Below are 12,296 nucleotides of genomic sequence, written 5' to 3' on the forward strand. Positions count from 1 at the left end.
TCTCTGATAAATCGTTTATAGAAACGCTGACCTTTTATTCCATTTAAGCGCGACAGTTCCAGTCTACACCACTAGTAGGTGTAAAAGCTTTATATATTTATTAGCCCTCGACTTCAATTGATTTGCTCGGTAGAACCTTTTTATTGTGTTTATTAATTAGGATAAGAAGTTTGTTGGATATGTCTTCAATGAATATAGCCTACAATAAGATGCAAAAGAAAATATGGAAAATGTGTCCTAATTATGTGTCCAATTTAAAATATTAATCAGAACAGCAAGTATTTCAACCATTAACATGCAAACTTTTTTTGCATCACTGAGAAAACCTCAAATTTGACGCACTCACGATGCTTCCGGAGGGATTATACGGTACGGTCTCACACAAGAACGTCTACGGAGCGCGCGGTTATCTTCTCCTTGAGGAGGTAGAGGTCCGTTGAGATTCCGCCCAGCCACGTGGTGTGGAGAGGTGTGATTACTTCATCATCACAACCGCTCGGCTCGAGGGCCCCTCCCCCTACGGACTAGCAGTGCTGCTCCGACTGTCACCGGCCGGCCAGCGAGATAGCCAGCAGGCCAGTGGACCTCGGGTTAATTTTAATCCTCAGAGCTTCCCGAGGCCCTATCAAATTATAACACGTTAAACCCAGAGGGTGAGTTCGCCGAATGAAGCCGCACTGCTTTTCATGATGACTCACACTACACTTTTAGTACACTACCACTAACAGTGGAAACTGTTTCTGTCATAGTGAGCGCTGTTGCATTTCCCCCGCAAAGTCCAAGTTTAATAATAACAGCAGCAAGATATTGCCTCTCCCCCGGAGGTGTTATTAATTTCGCAAAGTATAGTTTGTAAACAAAAAGTTTCTAAATTGAATTAAAAGTTGTGCATTTTTTTGTATGGATAAACCTCATGGGGGGATTTCACAATAATATAGGCCTAATTGAACCAGTGGAGGATATTGTAGGCTATATTGTCTAGGGTGCTCGACTAAAGGCAGAATGGTACTGGGTTTGGTTCCCAAGCTGGGTTTAACCCCATAAACCCCAACTGCCTGTCCCAGAACCCATCCCCTACTTGCTCATTAATGACAACGATGTATCCAAGTTCACTGCAATTTGATTTGGGTTAAAGCATATCCTGGACGAGGAAATGATAGCCTTTTAGTTTTGTTTAGGCATTTATCAGTAACACGCTTAAAACAATGCAGACTTGTATGGTCAAGTGTTGACAGAAAGGGAGACTCCCTTTGTATAAACCAAAATACCGATATGAATGTTTTATACACTTTTAGAATATATTCTCACAAAGTTGAGGCTACAGAAAGGAATGCCGCAATAGATGGAGATGCAGAGATTCTGAGAAAGAGAGATAGAGTGTGAACGTCACTCGCCCATCATGAGTTGGCAGATGTGTGCGGAGCGAGATTGCAGACCAGCTGTTTTGCTCTAAATCGGGCGGGCCCCCCCAGCCCATACCTACCACCCACCCCCTCTGCCTTTGAGGCTCCTGTGGAGCCCGACGTCAGCCCTGCTGGATTCATCCTTCATCATCCTAGCACACCGCCCGACCTCACCGCACACTCTTCGTCCTCGCGCTCTGGTTCTCTCATCCCTTCTTTTCCGGGGTGCTCAGGCATCTCTATCGGGTCCTCCCTGTTGTTTTATTATGCTGGATTTGGAAATAGGTAAAACACAGGAGATGTAACACATGGCACAGAAACAAATACGAGATTGAGGGAGAGATGATGGGTTGACGGCAGGCTTGAGGCTAGATGGATGGACTGATGGAAAGGCCGCCTGATTAATTGAGGCCCAATCCCATTTCTACCCCTTACCCCTCCCCCTTGTTTTGAAGGGGTAAGGGGAAGGGTTAAGGGGGAGGGGTAAGGGGAAGGGGTAAGGGGTAGAAATGGGATTGGGCCTAGCTCTACTCTTTTTGTTTAGTAGAGCTATTGTTAGGCCATCCATTCTGATTGGTAGCCATGTAATCTGCTGTTCTGTATGCAAAGTTCCACAAGACAAGGGGCACATAGAGATAGACCAGTTATAAATACACCATGAAATGGAGCCAAATGAAGGAAGGGGTGAAGGTTTGCTGTAATTGTCCCCTTTTAATAGGCTTTCAGTGGCAGTATGTGGACGTCATATAGGACTGATAATGTTAGTGACAACACCCATTTTCTTTGTTTTGATTGGCTGTTTTCAAGCTCGATGCCAACATTTGTTGTTATCGCTATCAAATTGTGGACACACATGGTCTTGTTCCACATCCTGGAATGTAGTGATCAGCTGTATCCAGAGGGAAATATTACAATATAAATAATGCTGTCTTTATATTGGTTAATGGAAGTGTTGAATGAAGGGGACTGAAGAGGTTATTGAAGGAATATTCATGCATTGAGGTCACATAAAACAAGGGCAAAATGATTGAGGAGCAAAAGATGTGATTGTGTGTCTGTCCACATGCTTCTTGGTTTATACCCCTACAACACTCATTATCTTCTACATGGAGGCTTGCTGCCCATCAAATGGCTGCTTGTAATACATACAGACCCTATCATAGTGGCTTACCTTCAGTGTACTAATACGGCATTGACCTGACTCAGGGGTCGAGGTTGGTGGGAAACCGATTGGCTGCAAACTACTGCCATCCGGCCTCTGGCGAGTGGCGGCCATCGAAGCGCCTGCCAACTGGGCTTTGATTATTGGAGACAGCAAGTGGTCATGTGGTCATGACCACTCTGTGGTCATGTCTTAAAATCGGGCTGCTTGTTATCAAAGAGAAAAACACAATGTGCCGGTCAGGGGTAGTATAGTTTGAATTGCATATAAAGGGTGACGGCGTGTATGAGGTAGTAGGTATGTTGTTTCCATCTGAATCTTGACCCTATCTTGAAAGACCCATCTCTTCTGGAAACATCTCATCGGCTGAGTTGTTCACTTTGTTGTTCCAGCGTTTGTGTTGTAGGCTGCCTAGGACATGTCTTTCTTTGTTGTGATGTGTGTTCTTTGGTCCTACTATGAACTGGACTACTAATGACAATAATACAGAATTATTTTGAAAGAATCTTCGATTCTTAAAGTTACTCTGCACTCTTCCCAGTTGTTAGAATTGCTTGTGCAGCACTTTCAATTGTAGTGCTACATTTGAATCGTAGTTGCTCGTATCTCGATTGTTTACGGTTTGAGTCTTCCAAGAGCGTTTGTCCACAACAAGGTGGAACACACCTCACACCTATGTTCGCCTCTAGAGGATACAGGCTGGATTACATGGACGTCCTCTGCCCTGTGGTTTTTGAGATAGCCTCTGAGACTTTGTAGGCAGGACCTAAAATATCATTAGGCAGATTAGTCAGTTTGGTGATATTTTGTTCATATATAATATACAATAAAGTATAATTTAAAAATTGTAACTTAAAATGTATCATATATTTAAAACGTTATGATTACATGATTATTTTAAACATTATGATGATGTGGATGATGATGACTATAAGCGTTATCCAATGCAGATCATTAGATTGTATCATAGTCGTCAGACGTCCATAACCGTAACCAATAATGCAGCTGCTTCAGTACCCACTCTGTCACCATGTTTGATAGATGTAGGACTATGAGTTATCCTATTAATCTGCCCGCAACAGTCAGCCACTCTCACCATCGATCTAGAGATGGGCATCACACTGATTAAATTCAACCGTGTGTGTGTGTGTGTGTGTGTGTGTGTTTATGGGTGTGTGCAAACCTCTTGTTAAACCCATCTTGTCTGTTTTAATATATGAGCAACAGAGTACAGAGTCAGTTTTGGTTGTGCCTGATCACCTCCAGCCCAATCTAACACTAACGTAGTCCCTTGAGGTTGCCACATTCCCTCACTTCTATGTAGGCTACTCCTGTCTTCTTTGATAGCTGTCTTTCTTCTGATATTCCTAGCATCATAGGATCTTTGTTCCGTGGTTTGAAGCGTGGCAATTCCTGGAATGAAAACTATCCCAGGAGGAGAAAGTGCGTGTGATCCTGTTACCCCTCCTTCCAGAACACTCTGGACCATCAGTATTCACAGCGACGCCCCGCTCTCTGTTTTGCAGCGTGGTCGTCGTGGCGACTCTAAATTACATCGGAATATGCAGGAGAGGGAGGCGGAGAGAGGGGGGGCTATTCATAACGAGGTCTGTCACTTGCTGTTTGTCTATGAAACATCAATGTACCTAATAGTTATCCATGCTCCCCTCAGAGCTCATTGTGGTTGGTTGCGGTCAGTATGCCCAGCAGGGAGAGGCGGCGAAAATGGCGGATGTTTGTTTGTTTGTATTTGCTTGTTATTTACGTCTGCATTGGGAGTCTGGTGGGAACTGCAGTGGGAGGCAGCAGGACTTTGTATCTGTCTCCCCGTTGACTGGGGAGATCTATCTTCTGGAGGCGGGAAGAGGAGGAGGAGGCTGGGCCAGAAACCTGTTTATCAGCAAAGTTACGGCAGCCATGACACCAACGCGGAAGGGAGGGTATGTGTTGGTGGGGGTGGGGGGGAGGGGGGCAATTAACATGAATTAATCACATTGATTGAGGCTCCATCTCCCTTGCTGGTGATAGCTCATGCACATACACACACAAATACACAAAAGTACACGCGCAGACACACAACCCACATGCACACACAGGGCCGACGGACTGCGGGGGAAAGTGAGGCAGTCGTGGGGGGGCCCAAGGCAGAGGGGGGGGCCCATGGCAATTAAAAAAAAAATTGCCGTGGGCCCCCCCCCCCCGTCAACAATTGTACTCTATTCCCCCCCCCCCCCCCCCCCCCAGCGCAGGGGGCTGGTAGGGGGAATTTCGGGGGGGGGGGGGGGGGGGGGCCCATCAGTACCTCTTGTATACTGGGCCCAGGATTTGGTGCAACGGCCCTGTGCACACACACCACACATACACTCACATTATGCAGTGGCACATTTGTGCACAGCACACACCCACAGCTCAGATCTGGTTTCCAGACTGGTACCACCTCCGTCTGTCCCAGAGCACAGAAAGGGCTCCCGCACCAAAACATTAATAATTGTTCATTGTCTTCCAGTACTCGATTTTAGTTCCTCTTTCTCACAAGAAATAATGCTATTTTTTTTTCTCAGCAACCCTGGGTTCCGGGCTACTGCCCGGCTGCAGTACCTTTCACTAACACAGAGGTGCGCTGTAGCTTAAGCTGAGCTCTTGTTGGACAGAGGAACTCAGTTGAACCAAGGACCAGGCGGGACAACGTCAGCTGCTCATATTAGTGCCAGCTCCTAAAATTTACCCAGGGCACCTAAATCTGCTGAGCGCCCTATTTCCACCCGTCCTGGTTCCACCGCACTACGACTTTTCAGCCCGACTCATATAGGAAACTTTTTTTAATGTATATATATCTCTTTCCCTCTATCATTATTCCCTCGTTACGCTTCACCATCTCCTCTCCCCGCTCTTAATTTCTGAGAGGCAACGTGTCCAATACCGCTGTAGTCAAATGTTTTTCAAATCCCTCTAATTCCGATAATCTAATTTTCTGGATAAAGTCACAGTGATGGTCGCCACTAGGGTTCTCTCTCTCTCTCTCTCTCTCTCTCTCTCTCTCTCTCTCTCTCTCTCTCTCTCTCTCTCTCTCTCTCTCTCTCTCTCTCTCTCTCTCTCTCTCTCTCTCTCTCTCTCTCTCTCTCTCTCTCTCTCTCTCTCTCTCTCTCTCTCTCTCTCTCTCTCTCTGTAGATATCTGCTGCACCGCATCCCTCTTCTTCCCCTATAAGCAGCAGTCGATAAGGGAGGATAGCAGGCTGCTTAGCATTAACAACAGGAGTTTGTCTACTTTCCACTAGTTAAAGAGAATCCTACGTTTGCGATGAAGGTCATTTAGTTGAACACTGAAAAGCACTGAAGGCATTCATTTGTTTGTGAATAATATCTTCCCACCCCCATGGAGTACAGAAGGAAGCATAACCTTTCATCAAATCGTTTTATGTTCCCGTTTTCTCTCATTAATCCTTACAAAATAAAAAGGAGATCATAGATACAAAGGTAAAATAAATGAATTTCTAAAATGAAAAGACTTTGTTGAGTTGGCCCTCAACTCTGAAGGTGCCAACTTCTCACAGTGTGCTGTAAGAGAAAATGTATGGTTTGTCCCTCCGTGAATGTAACCCCCAAGCTGTCATTGTTTGATTGACTAAATAATCCACTTAACCATACCTGCTCAGAGTAAGCAGGATTCCGAAAGTATAACATCGTAATCCACATTGCAGTTTAAAAACTAAATAGGCCTAAACAATTTAACATCAACTGCCATGTGAAATCTTGATGCATGCCGCTATGAAACATTATTTACGCATTGATGACTTTGTCAGAGCTAGACAGTTATTCATTTCTGGTTTTGTCAGCTCCGACTTGTATTAACACACTTGGGGTCTTTTCTCCTGTACATAATATCATTAAACCTTGAAAGGTCATTCATTATGGTATTGATCATTTGTCTTTTGCAAGGTGAGCCCCTGCCTCAAGAATTTCGGCAAACCAAAGAGTCTGGCTGTGACCTCCATCTTCCATTGGCAGACATGTCTATGGTGTTTCAAGAGTGTCAGGCAGTATAAAGTCTACCATTCCGACCCCGAGAATAAGCCTTCTAATAGCGGGACAAATTGCCCTGGATTGGCGATGACTGATACCTTTATCCTTTCTATTCACTCCAGTAATTAAGCATGTATTCAAGGGGCTAACAATGATTTCAGAATGGAACATTAAGTCCTTAAGGAGCGGGTAGGTGCAGCTGGTGGGTGTTAAGAAGCCTTCATGTAGAATATAGGAGATCAAACAAAGAACCTTTCAGCTGGGAGTCGAACACCCTGACCTAAATAACACCTAAACATAACTCCTGTTAACCAAGACCCTTGGGTAACCATGCCTAAACATCAACCATCGTCATCAAATCTCCACCACAGCTAGTGGAGAACTTCATATGAAGTGTACTGGGCAGTACCGAGCCTATGGAGGACCTTTACAGTGACAAGTTACAAAGGTTCTCCCCAAGAATTGGAATCTGATTCAGTGTACGATTCAAACATGTGCATCTCTCTCTCTCTCTCTCTCTCTCTCTCTCTCTCTCTCTCTCTCTCTCTCTCTCTCTCTCTCTCTCTCTCTCTCTCTCTCTCTCTCTCTCTCTCCCTCTCAGATGTTTGAGCTCTATCTGTGGGTAGGATGGTGTACGGTGGCTTGGGTTACCCTCTGTGACTCCAAGAAAGGTTGTCGATTCGAACCCCAACGTCCGCAGTCTACTTGACATGACCTCTCTCACTCGTAAGTCACATTGGATGAGGGTGTCTGCTGAAATGACGATGAAATAGTGAACAGCATTGCTCAACTTTTGTCTCCATGAATGTTGCACGGAGTAACACACACCGCCTCTCTTCACTCAGATGAACATTACTGTTCCTTGCGTCCCGCTGTGCTGCCTGTCAGCACTCAAGCGCCGCTCTTTCGTCATGCGATGGCGTTCACACCCCACGCTTGCTCTATCTGATTCTAGTTTCCCTTGCTTCGCTCGCTTCTCTACTTCCGAGCTCCAATGCAGCAAAACTCAACCCCACCCCCGTCCACTCTCTGCCCTTCCCCACCACCACAGCCCTCTAAGTATCAAATACTAAATAAGCATCCAATTTTGCGCAGGCCGTGTAGGGAATTTGTCCGTTTCAGGAAGAGGATTACGAACCAGACGGTCAGACAGGGCTCCGGAGGGAAAATAAGGGGTGGAGGTTGAGACTTTTTTCTCCCCTGTCATCTCTCACTCGCTATCTAGGTCTTTCAGGGATGACAGCTCTTCCCTCTGTCTGTCTGGCTGATAGCACTCCCTGTCTGTCTGTCTGTCTGTCTGTCTGTCTGTCAGGCCAGCAGGACAGAATCTATTTTTTCCTTGTTTATTGTGGTGTTTTCATCCTGTCTGTCTATCACTCCTCTGCGTTTGAACCCTCTATACATGCCACGCCACTTTTTTTGTCACCTTTATCATACCTCATCACCTCTTCCTCAGACTCCCATGTGTTGCTCTGTCCTATGTGTGGACAGAGCCACACCCAGCCTCAATCCAACTGCCGCCACCCGTAGCCTTGAAAAAGGATTTATAGGTCAGTTTTCTTGCAGTGGCAGGTCTATCTTTTCTAATCTCCTCACCCTAACCGCCCCCCACACCTCTTCTCCCCCACCAACAGATGCTAGGGAAACCAGTAACCTGCCATGTGTCAAGAGTCACAGGAACACAGTAGGTTACTTCCTGGTTCCGGGGCTAAGGCTGACACACTGCACACTGCAACTGTGTGGAGATTTTTGCTAGTGGATGGTGAGAGTGTGTAATGTGTTTGTTCTTGACGTGTCTAATGAATGGTGCTGGTGGGGTCTGTGACCGGGAACGTTCTAATTTGTGGGAGGCTAATTGGGAGTGAGCAGTGTGAAGGTGCTGATGTGTCCCTCCGGTGGTGGGGTGTGTCTAATGGCTGTTGAAACAAATCATCACACACACACACACACACACACACACACACACACACACACACACACACACACACACACACACACACACACACACACACACACACACACACAGACACACACACACACACACACACACACACACACACACACACACACACACACACACACACACACACACACACACACACACACTTCTGTAATGAACCAGGCCTAATGACATCCTGGCATGGACCGGGGGCTGGATCGTTGCCCTTCCCTGCACCTTTGTTTTCCTTTTGTTACATTTTATTCATAAATATCCCTGTTTAATGTTCGCTGTCTCCCTCCCCCGCTTCGTCAGAGACTATGCTTTCGTTCTGCTCTCCATTCTCTTTCGGCGAGATGGGATGTTCTCAGGACCACTGCATTGCAGCTGAATTCCAAACAGAAGAGAGAGAGGGGAGAGAGAGAGAGAGAGAGAGAGAGAGAGAGAGAGAGAGAGAGAGAGAGAGAGAGAGAGAGAGAGAGAGAGAGAGAGAGAGAGAGGGAGAGAGAGAGAGAGAGAGAGAGAGAGAGAGAGAGAGAGAGAGAGAGAGAGAGAATAGACAATTGATTCAGCCATCCAAATGAAGAATACTTTTGTTTTCAGGCACACACACACACACACACACACACACACAACACACACACACACACACACACACACACACACACACACACACACACACACACACACACACACACACACACACACACACACCGTCTGTGGCAGTATTCCAAACCTGGTTTGAATTGATCTATATACTCTTCTTGTATTGTCGTTTTTTGTAATCTTTTAATTCTAGAAAGCAAGATGTAATGTTGGGCACATGAAGCCGTTGGGGGTCTTTGGTTTGGCCACTCCAGTTGTGAGTGCGCTCCAGTTCTTGGATTCTCACACCAACAGACACACAAGAAAACGACAAATGTGTTCAGGTGAAACATTGTTTACTCAGAGTAGGCTTATAAGCCTCTCATCTTAATTCAAGACATTTCTGTTGTAAAGTGAAGCCTAGGAGTTGGGCCATTATTTACAGCAGAAAAGTATAATCAAACCACTGTGTCGTCTGCCTCCACCAGTGTCCACCTTGCCTCCCCAGTCCAGGAAGGGGTCTGGGGGGGACAGGGCCCAGCTGTCACCCCCAGATCCCCTCCTGGGCTTTGTGGTCTGTGTAAGCCGGCTAGACAATTGCTCTCCATTCCACTGTTATCCTCTTGGTAGCCTGAAGTTCTCACACCTCATGCACACACACACACACACACACACACACACACACACACACACACACACACACACACACACACACACACACACACACACACACACACACACACACACACACACACACACACACACACACAATGCGTAGACACACGCACACTGCATCTCTGTAATTTAACACCCGGTGTGCGTCACCGCGATAAATTTAACGCATTACTTCAGCCATAGTTAATCTAGAAACACACGCACACACACTTACACACACACACACACACACACGCACACACACACACACACACACACACACACACACACACACACACACACACACAGACACAGACACAGACACAGACACAGACACAGACACAGACACACACACACACACACACACACACACCGCCCCCACTTGGCATAGCTCATTGTGTGTGGGATATTTGCTGGGCACATGCATAGATCTTGTTGGTAGTAGCAAAGAGACACCTCTGCTTGTAGCGTAAATGACCATTTAGATGTAATTGTGTAGTATTGGTGGTTCAGTTAGTCCTCTCAGACAGGCATCCAGACAGACTTTTGTTCTCAAGTTGATTTAAGTCTCGGGCAAGACATATCGCCATTATTAGCAGTTTGTGTGTAGGGAGGTGGGACGGCAACTTTCAGACTACGATAACAGCTAGAGGGAGTTTGATTGGCTGATCCAGATACACCCCGACTCTCACACACAATCACCAAGCACTGAAAATCTGTTGAAAATCATGACCCTGAGTAAGCATTCGTGTTTCCACTGACACTGGGGCTGAGATAAGACCCGAGGAGACCAAAAGCTGCAAGCATTTTTGTCTCTGTGAGCAACTAATTCTGCTACTGCTTCTTTTGAGTCGCTTCACATGGAAACACATAGCACATAGGCACGAGGCTTTGAAGTCAGTTGGCTTTGTGCGCCTGAACAAAAGTTTGTTCTGTGTAGAACTGTCCAACGTAGAAGGAAGACAATCAACATTAAGGTCGTACGCCAACACATCCCACACGTACTCATCCATTTACTCGTTAGTCATCCGATAAGCATAAGTGTTAGCTATTAGCCGTTAGACACCTCATTAGTGACCCCAGCCTCTATCACTGGCAGGGCTGGGATTGGCATGGGAGCTCCTCTCCTCTGCAGACGGCACTCTGGTCTGTTTCATATGCAGTCGACGAGTGGCACACGGACCACAGAGATGAGCGTTTTTATATGCATGCATGTATGTGTAGGCATACATATTTGCCAGGGTTGTGTCAAGAGCGGTTTATTTAGTATTTTATTTGGAATATAAAAAGTGTGAGTCAGACTGAGAGCTGGGAGCAGATGAACCTGGGGGAGAGTAGCAGGACAATATGGCTGACGTATAGCAGGAGAAGTGGTCCTTTAGGGACCGTATGGCTCACTGTGGTGTATACTCAGATATGTGTGCAAGAATGTGCGTGTGTATTTGTGTGTGTGTACATACAGAACCAAAACGTATGCCTTTTACTACTGCTACTTCTGTGTCTTTTCAGTGATTTCTTCCCACTGTCTTACCATACTGCATTAAAATATTGTTCAACCACCATTGTGTACATACAGTGTGCATGTTAGTGTAATGATCTCTACATTAGCTTGTCCAGTCCAGTCTTGCCTAAGCGCCTCTACCTCACAGGGGCACTAAATACATTATTGGACTACTGTATAGAGAACAGCGCTGGCTGCTGCCACACTGAACTCCACATGAAAGGTTTGCATGCTGGTGTCGCGCTTGTGAGTCGCAGAGGTCGTCCCTTCAAACCGACCTCTGACCTTGTGCCTCTTTTTCTTCTTGTTCTGTGTAAGCATATTTCGAAAGTGCAACACTCAGCATTGCATCGTGGCCAATGCAGAGAGGGAGAGAGAGAGTGTGTGTGTGTGTGTGTGTGTGTGTGTGTGTGTGTGTGTGTGTGTGTGTGTGTGTGTGTGTGTGTGTGTGTGTGTGTGTGTGTGTGTGTGTGTGTGTTTGTGTGTATGTGTGTGTGTGTGTTCGTGGGGTGGGGAAGAGGTGTCAATGCAAGGCACTGGGACCTTAAGACCCTGTATCAAATCTTGTGAACCCCCCCCCCCCCCCCCCCCCCCCCCCCTCCTAGGTGGTGTGTGTGTGTGTGTGTGTGTGTGTGTGTGTGTGTGTGTGTGTGTGTGTGTGTGTGCGTGTGTTGCTTGTGTGTGTGTGTGAGGTTGTGTATGTGTGTGCGGTGTGTAATGCATATTCATGTCTTGGAATAATAATCCCTTTCCCCTACGCTATAGATTCCTAGTTTAGCGCTTGCCTGCTGCATGCACACACACACAAACACACTCACACATACATAAATGCACACAAGCTTGCACTCACACATTTTTTCTTCAACAGCTTTTCAATTCAACACAAGGATATAAAGAACATGGAATCACACATAACATTTAGCCAGCAACATATCAAGTGCTTAATTTGCTGGTGTTTTAATAGCTGTGTCTGCATCGTTGCTTTGATCGCCATTCAATGGCTTGAAAGAAAAAATACATAAAACCGGCAT

This window comes from Gadus morhua, chromosome 5 (genome assembly GCF_902167405.1).
Source record: "Gadus morhua chromosome 5, gadMor3.0, whole genome shotgun sequence".
NCBI classification, from domain to species: Eukaryota; Metazoa; Chordata; class Actinopteri; order Gadiformes; family Gadidae; genus Gadus; species Gadus morhua.